At 47.7% G+C, this 16,536-nt stretch overlaps 1 long non-coding RNA gene across 1 annotated transcript; it reads left to right on the top strand.

The window, feature by feature from the left end:
- The first annotated feature begins 16 nt into the window (after positions 1-16).
- Positions 17-1,788, top strand: LOC116269512. The gene is made up of 2 exons (XR_004177128.1): positions 17-1,457; positions 1,592-1,788. It is a non-coding gene; the product is annotated as an uncharacterized LOC116269512 (long non-coding RNA).
- The last annotated feature ends 14,748 nt before the right edge of the window (positions 1,789-16,536 follow it).

Here is a 16,536-nt window from a genome sequence, read left to right as displayed (position 1 = left end):
CTGCCTTCATGTACCAAAAGCCAGTCTATGTTTGAAAATCAGGCTTGTTGAAGAGCCTAAGAGGAGAGGGATATACTTCAGGTAGGTAAATAACTATGCATATGTTAAAAATATGGGCCAAAATCTATCCCAAATATTAACTCTTCTGCTTTGCGTTTTATATCCATTTATGGTTATTCTTTCAGTATTAAGATTTTTAAAGATTCTTTTGATAATTGTGGACAAATTACTATTAAAACTCAGCTGCGTTTATAACACTTTAAAGAACTAACTGATGTTATTTTTCTCGGAGACATTTTGGATAGTTACATAATTGTTTATCTCTTTGCCAGAAATCTTTTTTTCCAGAGCAGAAACCTGAAAAGAAACATTCCTTTGCATTAAGTGCTATTTCACTGTGTGACAATCAAGTTTTGAATGTGAGAACAAGATCATCGTGTATTTTTGGGATAATTCTTGCTTAATAGTGATAATGCTAAGTGTTAAAATTATGGAACAATTTGTTTCTTTGAAAATTACTATTTGCCTGCTCACCAGATGGGAGCTGATGAGAATGTGGATGTAAAAATTCAATTGTATTTAGCTTGTATAAAAGAAGTTTAAAAAAGCTTTTTTGTTTTGTGCTACTACTGAAGTTGCTTAGCTGTGGAAATGAGGTGATTGCAGGCACCTAGAATTTGATCTCCTTCACTTCCACAATGGGAAGAAATTCTCCAAGAAGCACAGGAATCTGACTTTCTGATATTAAGACTCCTAGGCATCAAGCCCCACGGAGGGGGTGGTGATGACGTGAGCATTGGCGTTGATGTGGGCATCCTCCAAGCCGGACACAGGGAGTAGGGAAGGGCAGAAAGAACAGGCCCCTCAGGAGCCATGAGAAAATAAAGTGTTGGCAGCAGTGGTGAGGGTTGGTGTCAGGGGCCAGGAAGAGGTGGCGAAGGGAGCATGTGCCTCAAGACAGCTCTGGAACCCGCGGTCCCTGCAGTGAGGTCTGGTCTGCAGAGGACGTGGATGGCCACGCGGTGAGGCCCACAGACAGCCTGGACTCGGCTGCCTCAGAACTCTGGTGGACGTTGCAAATGGCCCCACAGGGTTGCAGTGCACATTGCTCGGACAGAAAGAAGACGCTTGGAACTGTTCCCGGCACGGAGCCAGCACCCTGTGAACAGTGGCCGCTGCTGTCGTGACTGAGTGCCGTCCAACTGGAAACATTTGCTCTGCCCAGTTCACTGCCTTCAACAAGCTTGACGCATTGAACGAGGGCTCAGTCGATAATGTACTCTGTGAACACACTCTCCCGCCAAGAGTGAGCAAAGCCCAGGGAGTGGGTGGTTCTTCAGTATTAGCCAGGTGTTTGTGGTGGGGCCAGCTGTGTGGCTGCCAGAGCGAATGTGACCGGGAAGCCTCTGTCACCCCGAGGTGGCCAGCGTTCCTGTTACACGTGCCATAGGCAGAAGGTGGGCACTGCTGGGGGACTTGCTCATGTTCCTGTTTTCTAATTGGAAATTCAAGGTTTCTGAGCATCCTACGTCAAATTTGTACATTGCTGAGACTGTACACATTTCAACGCTTGTTTTTTTCTGCTTTTCAGATCTATACACCCTGACATTTGGCTGTGGCTTCCAGGACAGGCTGGATGTAGAGTGAAGTCCTCTCCTCACTGTCAATGTTTGCAGACGTCTTCTTGTATAAACTTTGTATTTCTTGAGACTCTCAATTAGGTTTTTACTTAACTGGACTTTTAAAATTGCCATGCACATAACTCTACCAGTTACAATCGTGAGCTAACATGGGTTTTTGGTTTTTGGTTTTACTTTGATGAATGTTTAACATTTGCATGCTGGATGTGGGGGTGGAGGTCATTTATCTGCTTTTCATTGCCTTCTTGGTTATACTTAGTGACTTTCAGGTAAGGTGTGGAAGGCGTGGTACAGGGTGAATTGCAGGCTGCACTGTGGCGCCGTGGAGGACAGGCGCGGGTTGCAGTGGTGTGCACAGTGGATGAGAGACAAGAGGAGACTTCCATCCTCGAGGGAAACACACAACAATTTAAAAAACTGATCATCTAGCTTACATGAGGTCCAACAAATACAGTTTGCAAAGTTGAACTTCCAAGTTAATTTAGTAATTTTTCCCCTAAGTCATTAATTTAGTAGCTTACATTTAAATATATTTCTTTTGTCTAAAGGAAGTCATAAATTCTAAAATGAATGACTAAACACATAATAATTTAGGCATACAGCACCTGAAGGGAAAACTGCCAGTATGCTAAAATATTGGATACAGACGCTTACAAAATATAATGTAGCATTCTTTCAATGCATGTGCTCTTAGCGTGTAACTTGGTGAGTAGTTTTGAACTATATTTGTGGAAATGTGTATCTTGAATACTTGAGGCCACTACTGCAGATGTGTGCGTGAGATTTATAAATACCAAAAGTTCTTCTCCTTTCCCTTAAATGAAAAACATTAGCTCCCTTTTTTTTAATTTTTATTTATTTTTATTTTTTATTTTTGGAAGTGGACTCTTGCTCTTGTTGCCCAGGCTGGCATGCAGTGGTGCAATCTCGGCCCACTGCAACTTCTGCTTCCCGGGTTGAAGTCATTCTCCTGTCTCAGCCTCCTGAGTAGCTAGGATTACAGGCACCCACTACCATGCCCGGCTAATTTTTGTATTTTTATTAGAGATGGGGTTTTGCCATATTGGCCAGGTTGGTCTCAAACTCCTGACCTCAGGTGATCTGCCCACCTCGACCTCCCAAAATGCTGGGATTACAGGCGTGCGCCACCGTGCCTGGCCAGTTCCCTTCTGTACTGATTTATACAGTTTTTGCTTTTTTTTGAGAGGTGGTCTCACTCTGTCGCCCAAACTGGAGTGCAGTGACGCAAACCTTGGCTGACTGCAGCCTTTACCTCCTGGGCTCAGGTGGTCCTCCCATCTCAGCTTCCTGAGTAGCTGGGAATAGACACATGTCACTACGCCCAGCTAATTTTTTTTTTTTTTTTTTTTTTTTGGTATTTTTAGTAGAGACAGGGTTTTGCCATGTTTTCCAGGCTGGTCTCAAACTCCTGGGCTCAAGCGATCTGCCCGCCTCGGCCTCCCAAACTGCTGACATTACAGGCTATGAGCACCACATCTGGCACAGTTTTTGTTTTTTTTTTTTTGTCCTTCCAGGATTAGAAGTCGATTTTCAGAAAACCCTTCACACTTGGAAACTTAATTTTCCATAATAATATGCCTCTAGGATAAAAACAAGACAGAAACAAAGAAGTATGTGTGGACTGCAGTTAAAAATTTTCAACACAACATAGTTTACGAGAGGTGCTTTACAAAGAGCAGGAGGCCCATTCAGTGCCTTCCAGGCATTGGCAATGGTGGTCTGTGGTCGACCCTAAAGTGTGCAGCGTCCTGAGATGTGATCGTGGTGCTCACGCTTTTACCGAGGGCCTCGCAGGAGTACCGGAGGCGGCTCTTCTGCAGGCGGCCAGCCAGGCGACAGCTGCTGGAGAAGGAACAAACGGTAGAAGACAGACGTACACGGTGTTATTGTGGCAGAGAGGTTAAAAGCAGGCTCACTTTGTTCAAGTTTTAAATAACTAATAATGAAGTCCTTAAATATGTATTGCGTTTCTGGATTTTACAGCAGTTGTGGGTGTGTCTATCTCTCCAGCTCCCGTTCGGGTGCTCCCTGTGAAGAGAGCTCAGAGACGCCACCTTTCCTTGTTGAGGTGACAGTGTCTGGAGAGGTGTGAACCCCGTGGTGGGGGGTGACTGACCTAGGGGGAGGCTCGGTCAGCGTGGGGATCCACCCCCACTCCACGTTCCTGTAGGGAATCCACACTTGTAAGTCTTTATGATATGGGTGAAAGGAACCTGGAAGAGGTGTTATTTTTTAAGAAGTGCCATGCTCTTTTTTCCTCATTCTTCTCCGTGTTTAAGCAGCATTGAAGGATAAGGCACTACTAGCATGTTGGTTTGGAAACGATCTTGTTGGTTATTTTACGTTGAATCTGATATTAAGGTTGCTTGGTAACAGAAGTTTTCCTTTAACAACATGGGACTCTGTTGAATCTGTTGTCCCATTGGCTGAGCCTTCTGAAGTCAGTGCGGTGGCAGCTGAAGAGGCCGCTTCCCCTTGGAGGAAGCGGCTGGATTGGCAGGAGGCACCGCCCTTGACTGAGGGAGTGAGGCCGGTTTGCAGGGACCCCACATGGCACCTGCGGCTCTCTCCTGCCCCCTGCTGGCTGGCCAAGCAGCCTCGCGACAGTGTGCTCAGTGTGAATGTTCCCTGGGGCAGGCCAAGGCTTTTGTTCCAGAAACACTGACTTCAGAAACGGCGGCCCTGTGGGTTGAGCATGGCTTACGCGTGTCTTAAACCCCTTGAACAAAGCAAGTTGATGTTTCAAATGCAAGAAACATCATTTCCTCCCATTGCTTTCTTTCATTTATTTTAGCAGTGTGTTTCTTCTGTGCTAAGAATGAGCCAGATTTCCCCATCACCCTTTGCTAGCTTGGCTTTATGTCAGTCACACTGGCCAGAACAGGGTAAATTTTTTAGCTTCTCTGCCTTAGGAAGAACCTGTCTTTATTGATTAAAAGTGAGAGGATATATCCAGTCCTTGGGTCGTGTTTCTATCCCCGCTAGACTAGGGTAGTGGTGAGCACCATTTCTCTGGAGCCTGCCTCTCCCGCCTGCGTTGAGTAGCGAGGCTGCAGAAAGGGGTTTGAGTGCCTGGTACGTACGAGCTCTGGGACAGAGCCGTGCCCACTGGGGGCCGCTGCCTGGAACCACAGCCTTCCTGGTGAGACGAGAGGTTCTTTAGAGAGCCGAGATCATGCCCTCCTGGGCAGGCAGTTTCACCAACATGTGCTTTGGGAGGAGTGGATTCTGCCAGTCATGGGCGTGGTGCTGACACCCGCATGGTGGCCCCTTTGGTCCCTGATAAGCTGACCCAGAGAGGGTCGTCAGCTGCAGATGGGACGGTGGCCACCTTGGCACGTGGGGTCACGTCAGTGGCTTGGCCGCCTGGTGCCTCCTGGAGAGCAGCCGCTGGCCTTTACCTTAGATGTTCACGTCCAAACCAGCTCCAGAGTTTGCGGTGAAAACTCCCAGCCCTGTTGGAGACGCCTTAGTTCAGCTTGGCACAGAACCTCGGAAAACAGCAGTTCTGTTCCGGGTTCTTCCTTCAGAACTGAGTTCCAGTGCAGGGAAGGGAGCGGAGGGGCCGTGAGGTCGGCTGCAGCCTCCTGTGCCTCCCACTCGAGCTGAGGACCATCTCTCTCCTGGGCTTCTCCCTGTCGTGTTCCCTGATGCTGTGCTGGCTTTGCAGAGATTGGCAACGGCTGGTTCCATGGACTTCCTTGGGGCCCGCACTTGACTCCTGTTCACTGAATGCTGTTAGGGTCCGGCCATCGCTGGCTTCGCTCTCCTTTAGCACTTTGTAGATGTCCACACGTGCGGCGCAGCACTACCCCAGCCAGCGGCTGTGCTTTGCTGCAGGTCCCTTGCTATAGCAGGGACGGGACCCCCACCCCCTGCCCCGTGTGGCCACCGACATCAGCAGAGGCTCACCGGGGAGAGAATGATGGTACTTTAAATGTCACAAAAGGTGTACACGCTCCCAGTGATATTGTTTTGATTTCCACGAGGGAGACCAGGATAAGACACCCAATATCACAGGGAGTAGAAACACTCCTGCGATACTGTTCATCTTCAGGGAGCAAGACAACGATAGGACTCCCAAAACGGACAAGTGTACACACTCTGAGGGTGTGCACACTGGGGGCGTACACCCATCTGTAAAAGAGTTCATAATTACCAAAGGGGGAGATGATATGACTCTCAATATCAGAAACAGGCTGGATCACGGGGGGTGTACACCATGGAGTACTATACAACCATTAAAAAGGATGACCTTGTGTCCTTTGTAGGGACATGGATGCAGCTGGACACCATCATTCTCAGCAAACTATCGGAAGAAGAGAAAACCAAGCACCGCATATGCTCAGTCATAGGTGGGAATTGAAAAATGAGATCACTTGGACAGGGGATGGGGAACATCACACACTGGAGCTATTATGGGGAGGGTTGCGGGATGTCATTGGGAGTTATACCTGATGTAAATGACAAGTTGATGTGTGCTGACGAGCTGATGGGTGCAGCACACTGACATGTCACTAATATACATACGTAACAAACCTGCCCATTGTGCACATGTACCCTAGAAGTTATAGTATAATAAAAAAATAGAATTAAAAATAAAACAATCATTCCAAGTCAAAAATGGGCCAACAATTTGGACAGACACTTCTCTAAAGGTGACACACGGATGGCAATAAGCACATGGAAATGTGCTGAATATCAGAGTAATTAGGGAGAGGCAATTGAAAGCCAGTGTGAGATACCAGCACACACACACGCATAAAAGGTGACCCTACCAAGTGTTGGTGAGAATGTAAAACCCCTGGACCTCACAGATCCTGCTGGTGGAAATGGAAAATGGTACAACAAGTTTGGAAAACAGTTTGGACATTTCCTTACAAATTACAAATATACTTTCCATTGAACCCCATCACTTCCCTCCTAGATATTTCTGTAAAAGAAATGATAGCACCTGGGCAGAGTGGTGCATGCCTGTAATCCCAGTGCTTTGGGAGACCAAGGCAGGAGGTCTGCTTGTTTGCAGTTTGAGAGATCCTACCTCACAAAAATAAAATAAATAAATAGCCAGGCATGGTGGTATGTGTCTGCAGTCCCAGTTACTAGGGAGGTGCAGGAAAACTGCTTGATCCTGGGAGGTCTGCTTGAGCCCAGGAGGTCAAGGCTGCAGTGAGCCATAATTGCACCACTGCATTCTAGCCTGAGCAGAGCAAGATCTTGTCTCAAAAGAAGAAGGAAGGAGAAAGAAAAAGAAATGATAGTCTATTTCTACACAAATATTTGCACACTAACATTGTTTTATTTGTGACAACTAACACCTAGAAATGACCTAGATATCCACCAGCAAGTCAACGGCTAAACCAATCAGGACGTATCAGTGCAATGGAGGACGGCTCGGCAACGAAAAGGCAGCAGCCGCTGATGCAGCCTGTGTTGCTGAATCTTGAACACATCACGCTGAGCAAGAAGAGCTGGCAGCAGAACAGTGAGCACTGTATGATTGCATGTTGCACAATTCAAGAAGATGCAGACACGTCTATAATGACAGGAAGCAGCTCTTTCTGGAGAGGGGCTTGCAGAAAGCGAGCGCAGGAGAACTCTGGGGTGATAGGAGCCTCGTTTTTCTGACTGTGATGTAAGTCTCGCTGATGGGAGATAAATCAGAACTTTTCACCGTGTAGGTTTTAAATATGTGCAGTTTACTGTGCACCAGTTATGCCACAATAAAGCTCTAAGCCAGGACAAAAAGAATACTAATACAATGGCAAGAAACCACACACTTTTTGTCCTATTTTGGGCTCAAAAATATACAATAATTTTTTTAGATTTGAAGGTAGATTCATGCTAAAATACTGAGCTCAGAGGTGGTTCCTCAAATGTCCATGTCCTAAAGGAGAGTGCATTCTTATAATAGGTTGGTTATGACTAATTTTAAATCCATATCGCATATTAGAAAGCACATTGCACTGAAAGTGATAAAAAGCCTTGTGTCATGGGGACCTGTAAACATGTACAGGTTTGGAAGAAAAAATTTCTGGGAAAATATCTAAATCTATTCTCTGTGGGAATGATCACTTTTAATCTTTTTTTTTTTTTTGGTGACAAAGTCTTGCTCTTGTCCCCAGGCTGGAGTGCGATGGCACGACCTCGCCTCACTGCAACCTCTGCCTCCTGGGTTCAAGCCATTCTCCTGCCTCAGCCTCCTGAGTAGCTGGGATTACAGGGCGCACATCACCACGCCCAGCTAATGTTTGCATTTTTAGTAGTGATGGGGTTTCAGCTTGTTGGCCAAGCTGGTCTCTGACTCCTGACCTCAGGTGATCCACCCGCCTCGGCCTCACAAAGTGGTGTGATTACAAGCATGAGCCACTGTGCCCAGCTCTTTTAATCTTTTAATCAGGAAATCAGCACGACCTTTGAGAGAAGCATTTTAGGCCTCTGGACTCATTTACAGGTTTCGTAGGGCTCTGGGGCCACCCTGTGGTGAAGAGCAGGAGCACAGAGCACACAGCTGCTAGAGAAAGAAGGGGAGAAAGACGTCACAGGCTGTCAGAGAGTACTGTTATGTAAAGATTAGGGTCTTTTTAAAAAGCTTAGGTTACTTCATAATCAATAATACAGAAGCGATTAAAGTGTTTCTCAGATTTTACTATGCATAGGGATCACCCAACAAGTCCTGTTTAAATGAAGTTTGTGATTCAGCATTTCTTGGGGAGCCTTCATTCCTGCCTCTGTCATGCCCCATTCAGAATGCCCAGTGCAGATCGCAGGCCAGGCTCTGAGCAGCAGGGCTTAGAAGGTGAGGAAGAGAGACAGACACTAATTCCCAAGTTTTGAAGATAGTATCTTGAGCTGAACCTCAAGCATCCAAGCACTGTGTCCCATGCATGCACAGTCCCAGCCTTTTGGATTGCAGTGAGACACGGGGTCCCCATGAGCATGAGGGCGGCTGAGGCTTCCACAGAAGCTGGGCTGGGTGGGGACTCCGGGCACTCCTCATTCTCATGGCAGGGAGCTTACCAGACTCTTTGAAATTAAGTCCAAAGTCAGGTAGGCAAGGATTTCTGTTTTTCTCAATATTAGAGTCATGGTAACATGTATCTAAAGCTTATTTGAAACTGCTTTTCAAGCCAGGCATGGGTGGCTCATGTCTGTGATCCCAGCACTTTGGGAGGCTGAGGCAGGAGCACCATTTGAGCTCAGAAGTTCGAGACCAGCTTGGGCAACATAGTGAGACCTCGTCTCTACTAAAAATAAACAATTAGCTAGGTATGGTGGCGCACACCTGTAGTCCCAGCTACTCAGGAGGCTGAGGCAGGAGAATGGCATGAACCAGGGAGGTGGAGCTTGCAGTAGGCAGAGATTGAGCCACTGCACTGCAGCCTGGGCAACAAAGCCAGGCTCCATCTCAAAAAAAAAAAGTAAAAGAAGAAACGAAGTAACAAGGAGGCATCCTCCTCGCAACAACGAAAGGTGGGAGGAAGGGAGGGACGGGGGGAGAGAGAGCTAGAGAGACAGAAAACAGATGGATCTTTTCCCCAATCAGTAAGAAACTTTCAAAATATTTTAATACCTTCTTTTAAATATGATTCAAACTATGTTTTTTTAAACCATAAATCACACAAAGAAATGAATCTAATTCGACCTACACACAGACTGAAATCAGTTTCACAAAGCGGTTGTTACTCTTACTAAGCGTGATGCATTCAGGTATTTTTTGTTCTATTTCATTACATTAAACAGAAAAATGCTGGTCACTGCCTACCAAGAGGTTCACACAGCTCACTGATTAAGTCAGGGGTACTTGTCACTCCCGGACACTTGGTCCCCAGCCCACCCAGCTCTCCTCTATTGGAAGCAAGCTGCCTTAGGCTATTTTAAGTGCTCTCCTTTCTCCTCCAGGAATTGGAATCTGCCCAGATGAGCCCCAGACGCTGGAGGGGTCCCAGGGGTCAGTCAGCCCTGCGCCACCCTCCGGTTCCTTTTCTGGCCATACAAGGAAGTCCAGTGAGGAGATGACTAAGCAGCTGACCTGGGGGGAGAGCAGCCCTGGAGCGGAGGCAGGACTGGCCTCTCCTGCTAGCCGTCAGCCCCTGTGGGTTTGTCCTGTGGTGAAAAGTCCCAGGCCTCCAACCAGGGAGCACCTGACCTCTCTGCTCCCTGAGAGGAATGAAGTGAGCCTCAAGGTCTGCTGGTGGAGGCACAGCCTTGCACTGAGCTCAGGCACTAAGCTCTAGTTCTACACAGAGATAGCGGGTCTGTTCTGGCCTCCCAGGGACAGGGAGATCTGGCCTGACCTTCCCAGCAATGCCTGCCTCAGTGGAGAAACCCCAGCTTCCCAGCATCAGGACACACTCTCACACCCTCCGTAGTTCCCACTGACTTCACAAAGTCCACAGTAGAAACTCACAGAGTCCTACTGAGGAGACACCTGCCCAGCTGTCAGCCTGCTTCCTCCACCTGCTCTGTCACCTGTTGTCTACACCGGTTTCCCCCACCTGCTCTCTCTCCAGCTTCTTGCCCGTGTTCCCCCCACCTGCTCTCTCACCACCACCTTCCACCTGTTCCCCCCACCTGCTCTCTCACCGGCTTCTTCCACCGGCTGCTTCCACGTGTTCCCCCCACCTGCTCTCTCATCGGCTTCTTCCACGTGTTCCCCCCACCTGCTCTCTCACCTGCTCTCTCACCGGCTGCTTCCACGTGTTCCCCCCACCTGCTCTCTCACCGGCTGCTTCCACGTGTTCCCCCCACCTGCTCTCTCACCGGCTTCTTCCACCTGCTCCCCTCACCTGCTCTGTCACCTGCTCTGTCACCTGCTGTCTACACCGGTTCTCTGCTCTGGCTGCCCCCACTCATCCAGCTCCCCCACACCCTTCTTGGACACTGCCCGGCACTTCCCAGCTCCCTCACACAATGCTGCCCCTCCCCACTCACGTCCTGCTTTCTCGATGGTCTTCCCAGAGGAGGCCCCACCTTCCCAGCCCCTACCTGTTCCTCAGGTCACCATTTCCTGGAACCACCTTCCATCCCCCAGAACCTCAGCTGGGCCCTGCAGACATGTACATGCTACCGGGTGACATGGCCACTCCTCCTGCAAAGCTTTTCTAGGTGTCTGCTTTTCTTTATTCTTCAGAATGATAGAGGGTCCCAGATCCCAGGGACTTCAGGCTGCTCCCACCACAGAGCTGGCCAGAGTCCTTTGAGGCAGAGAAATGCTAGGGGTAAGTCCATGAGGCAGGGCCTGTCTCCTGGGCTGGGAGCCTGGAGTCACTGAACCAGGAAGCCAGCCCAGTGCCCAGGGCTTCACCTTCCTGCTGTGTGTTCAGTTTTGAAAGAGAGGAATACTAATGAAGTTTGCTTCACCTCCTAAGTGAGTGTGTGTGTGTATGTGAATATATGCACGTACACACACACACACACACACACACCAGCCCCTGTAAACAAGGTTGCAGGTTCCAGAGAAGATGGCTCCCTCGTCCCACAGAGAATTAAGACAAATCCTCATGAAGCAACGAGCAGAAGTCAGGGGAAAATCATTAACTTTGAATGAGAATCTGAGGAATTCATAAACATGATCTGAAATTAGCCATCTCCAGGGAAGGGTTCCAGAAGCCTATTTGGTAGGAAGAAATTTGAGGATCCACTGCCAGTAAAATTAGACTCATTCCTGGAATGTTGCCAGGATATAGCTTACAGGATAGGAAAACAAGCTCAAATTATAGGAGTGAGTGTATTTAATAAAAGAAAAAAAGAAAGAAAAGAATACAATAGTCAGAAGATGGTCATATTCTAGAATAGCTGCAGGAATAAGGGAATTAAAAACAATATGCTCCAAAACCCTTCAGAGAAGGAACGCTCGGGCTCCAGACATTTGGCCTGGTTTTTTGGACAAAAGTGGTGAATTGGTCCTCTCTCCCTCTCTCTCTTTCTCCCTCTCTATGTCCTTCCCTCCATCCCTCTATCCATCCCTTTCTCTCTCTCTCCGTCTCTCTGTCTCTCTCTCCCTCCCTTTCTTCCTCTCTATCTCCCCCTTTCTCTCTCTCTCTCTCTCCCGCTCTCCACCGCCCCCTGTCTCCCTGCCTGCTTCTCTGTCCCCTCCCTGCATCCCATACACATCACGGTAGAAAGGCTCCTTAGGATCATCCCACACCCTCTGTGGCCATCCACACCTGTCAACCTTCCCTCTGATCTGTATACTGTCCTGGTTTTATTCTGCCCACCTGAAAAAGCTCGGCCATGCAGGTAGAAGATGATGCTGTTCTATTTCCATGATGCCAAATGCCTAGAAATTAAGGGGAAAACCCATTCACCAAAAAAATGGGATTTTATGGAGAATCTTAGCATTCACTTCTGTTATCCTCCTTTTTTTTCTTTTGTTTAGGTCTGTGTCCTGGGAAGCTCTGGGATGAACATGACTCGTGAGCACAGACGCCGCCCTGACAGAGGTTCATATATGCTCGGCTTCATCCTCGGAACTTTACACTCACACTTGACTCACCCACTTTACATGTCTTTTTTTTTTTTTTTTTTTTGGCCTGACTTTTAGAAAACCAATCTGAGAATAAAGTTTAAAAAGAGAGTTTCTGAATCCTTAACTGAGGTCAAAATCTTGGAGTGAAAGCCAAAGATGCAGTGTCCAAGGAGTCAGGGGAATGGGGGCATCTTCGAACCCAGAATCAGTCAGCAGTGGGGAGAAAACAAGGGCTTCTATGTGCGGCTCCCTGATGAGCACTTGGAAAGCAAATGCGTTTCAGTCCAGAAGAAGGTCAAGTGAGGAAATGACCTAAATGGGGCTTATTCCTTGCCCAGCCCTGAGACTAGGCTGGAGGCCCCAGGCAGGAGAGGGAGGGCCAGGCCCCATAAGCCTCTCACCACGGAAAACGATGATGGGCCAGGAAGCTGCAGAGTGAGTCGACCTTCTTGCCCTCTCTGCAGAGGCCTGGCCCTTGTGAGTGAACCCCCTCACTCCCTCTTCTTATTTAGTCTGGCTACTGTTGGCATATTAAAGTTGGTGATCATTTGGAACATGAGTGCTAAACTGAATTTTGTTAATTCTAATAATTTATCAGAGCATTTTTATATTTCTAGGAAACAGAATTATACATTATCCTCAGAATTATTTTATCTTTCTTGTTAATAACAAGTTGCCCTGCCTTCCCACTGGTTGTGAGTGCATCTCTGCTAATGTGGGGCATGAGAATGGATGCCAGAGGCAGAGCAAGCAGCTCAGAGGCCATAGCAGCTATTTATTTTTTTGTTTATTTATTTTGAGATGGAGTCTCACTCTGTTGCCCAGGCTGGAGTGCAATGGCGCGATCTCAGCTCACTGCAACCTCCACTTCCTGGGTTCAAGCGATTCTCCTGCCTCAGCTTCCAGAGTAGCTGGGATTACAGGCACCCACCACCATGCTGGGCTAATTTTTGGTACTCTTAGTAGAGACGGAGTTTCACCATGTTGGCAAGGTTGGTCTTGAACCCCTGGCCTCGGGTGATTCACCCACCTTGGCCTCCTAAAGTGCTAAGATTACAGGCATGAGCCACCATGCCCGGCCCATTGTGGCATCTTAATCACAGAGTGAAGAAGGCCTGGACCCAGCATGAAGATGATGAAAAGGGGGAAGAGCAGCTCTCTCACCTATGGTGTTGCCAGGCGCTTCCAACTTTCAACATAAGGGACACTAAATAGCTTTCCCAACGAAAACAACTGAGATGTTGGGTAAAACCTACAAAAATGCATCTTTGTAAGTGCATTACTGAGCTGGCATTGAAGGATGGAATCCACAGCAGTCAATAAAGAATTGGCGGGAACCAAAGTGGAATTTATTTTTCTGTTTAGACAGTTGCACAGAGGATGGGGCATCAGAAACAAAACCGGATGTCTCTCCAAAATGAGGTCAGAAATCTGACATCTTAGACTTAAAATAAAAGCCCACCTCAGAGCAGGAGCAGCAAGGAGAGCAGCTGTCCCTGCATTGGTGCTGGGTGGAGGGAAAACCACTGACCCTGAGAACCGATGAGAAACAGTCCTCCAGGAGTTCATGTTGGAAGACCTCGAGAGCATGGGTCAAATCGACGTGGCACCAGGCGGCTGCTGACTTCACCTCTACCCCATGTGAGTGAACATCTTTGCTGAAACAATGCAACCCTGTCCTCAAAATATCTCCCCACTTAAAATTCCAAGAAAGATAAGTCCCCGTGCAAAAAGTTACAAAACTTAAGTAAACAAAGTACTGTGGATACATCCAATAATTCAAGAAACAAATTCAGAGCAGAGCCACACAAAATCCAAAAGGTGGAAAAGATCAACTGCTGGCAAAGGATCCACTGCTGTTGCTCCTGTTAAGAGACTGTATTTCATAAAAAGCTAGACACGCCCCTCTGTGGCCTCACACTTGCTCTTTTCAGGTACAAGTTCGTCTCTAGAAATGCCCTTGCACTGTCTTCTCCAAGAGACGTGGACGGGCAAGAATATTTAGGCAGTGATTGTAGAAATAGAAAACACCTGAAAGCCATCCAAACACACCTCTATCAAGGAAAAAAGCTGGCATAGTCACATTGTGGAATATGATACAGCTGTGAAAATGAACTGCACTTAGAAGCATCAACAATGAAAATTACAGTGAACACAGGAAATTACTGAAAAATATACTGCTATTCCATATACAGTTCACAACTATAACATATGACATGGCTTAATAATATACACAGAGGCCGGCGCGGTGGCTCAAGCCTGTAATCCCAGCATCTTTTGGGGAGGCCTAGACGGGATGGACGAGGTCAGGAGATCGAGACCAACTCCTGGCTAACATGGTGAAACCCCGGGTCTCTACCAAAAAATACAAAAAAAAAATAGCCGGGCGCAGGTGGTGGCTCTGTGGTCCCAGCTACTCGGGAGGCTGAGGCAGGAGAATGGCGTGAACCCGGGAGGCGGAGCTTGCAGTGAGCTGAGATCCGGCCACTGCACTCCAGCCTGGGCGACAGAGCGAGACTCCCTCTCAAAAAAACAAACAAACAAACAAAAAAACTAGGTGAACAGATGAAAAACAGAATTCAGTTTTAAAACAAGATATTAAGATAATGTTACTGGTTGAAGGTGTCCAGGTTCTTGGAGCCTTGAACTGAGAATGGGACACAACGCAAAAACGCAGCAAGGAAAGAATGAAGCAGCAAAGCAGAGACTGACGGAAAATGAAAGCACGCTCCACAGGGTGAGAGCGCCTGAGCACAGGGGGCCCGTTACTGAAGTTTCTAGGGCTTAAATCCCCTCTCGAGGTTTCCATTGGTTACTTGGTGTGTACCCTATGTAAATGAAGAGGATGAAGTAAAATTACAAAGTCATGTACTCGGTGTAAGCCCTGTGTAAATGGAGAGGATATTTCCTGTCATAGCCCAAGAGTTTCCATTTGATTTCGTTCTCGGAAGTCAAGGTGAATCGGCCTTATGTTCCTGCCTCCAGACCCTTTTCTCCTGCCTCCGTGGAATGGATGGCAGGACATGGAAAATGGTTTTGTCCAAATGACATGTCCCAGGGCACTGGCAGCTGAGGACAAGAGGGAACCAGTTGGTGTCACTGAGGAACGCTCACCCGTGTCTCCACACCGCACAGAACAAAGTGAGTGTCCTTGTCCTGAACCCTCTGAAGTGAGTATCTCGCCTCAGGGCTTTCATGAAACCCTTTTTAGGAGAGGCTCCTTCTCTCTCCTTCTGCAGCCACAAGGCAGCAGGGATTGCCCCCCTCACACTGAAGTTCTTCAAAAAAAAAAAAAGAAAGAGAGAGAGAGAGAATAAAATAATAGAATTAATGTAATGAATAATAAAATAATGAAAATGAAAGTTTTTTTTACAAAAGCAGCTCTGGAATTTCATGTATTGGTGGCATTAAAAGCAGAAAATGGGCCTATAGGCCTGGCGGGGTGGCTCATGCCTGTAATCCCAGCACTTTGGGAGGCTGAGGCAGGTGGATCACGAGGTCAGGAGATCGAGACCATCCTGGCTAACACGGTGAAACCCCGTCTCTGCTAAAAATACAAAAAATTAGCCGGGCGTGGTGTCGGGCACCTGTAGTCCCAACTACTCGGGAGGCTGAGGCAGGAGAAAGGCATGAACCTGGGAGGCAGAGCTTGCAGTGAGCTGAGATCACGTCACTGCACTCCAGCCTGGGCAACAGAACAAGACTCTGTCTAAAAAAAAAAAAAAAAAGAAAAAGAAAATGGGCCTATAGAGCTCCATTTAATGGCAAAAAATTAAGGAAAGAATAAAAAGACTCTGCTAATAATGGTGACATGAGCTGCTCATATTGTCATTTTCTCTGGGACCTAATATTGTGGAGGAGGTGGGACCACCTGCCACCAGGCTCCAGGTGATTTTCGGGCTGTTCCCCCAAATCACTGCAGCCTCTTCCCTGCTGGTCCCTTGATCCTGCTGCTGTGCCGGGCGTCCTGAGTGGCAGGAGGCACCTCGGCAGCTTCCAGTGGGATAGGCCTGCGGCATTCTGAACCTGAATGCCGTGATCACTAGGAAGTGAGGAGACACAAGCAGGAAGGGTTCAGGGATGGAGCGGCCGCTTCTCAGGGATCAGTCTCAGGCCCGAGCTGGGAAGAATCTCCTTTCAGGACAATGGCTCCAGGCTGAGGTCAACGCTGTTTCTGTGCATTATGATGACTGACCTGCATCCACAGGGAAGCGTATCTGGGCTCCTTTTTTCCAGGCGATGTTGGGAACACCTTGAAATGGGCACTGGTGGATTTCAATTCCAGCCTTCCAGAAGCCACTCCAAATGGAAATTGAGCTAAGGGATGTAGCTGGAGTAAGTAAACAACTTTAGGTCCCGAACAACAATTTTCACATACAATATAGTGTGCAGGGAAAAATAAAG

The sequence above is a fragment of the Papio anubis genome, chromosome 11, assembly GCF_008728515.1.
Source record: "Papio anubis isolate 15944 chromosome 11, Panubis1.0, whole genome shotgun sequence".
NCBI lineage: Eukaryota > Metazoa > Chordata > Mammalia > Primates > Cercopithecidae > Papio > Papio anubis.
The sequence above is the reverse complement of the archived record's forward strand: the minus strand, read 5'-3'. Positions and strand labels throughout refer to the sequence as shown.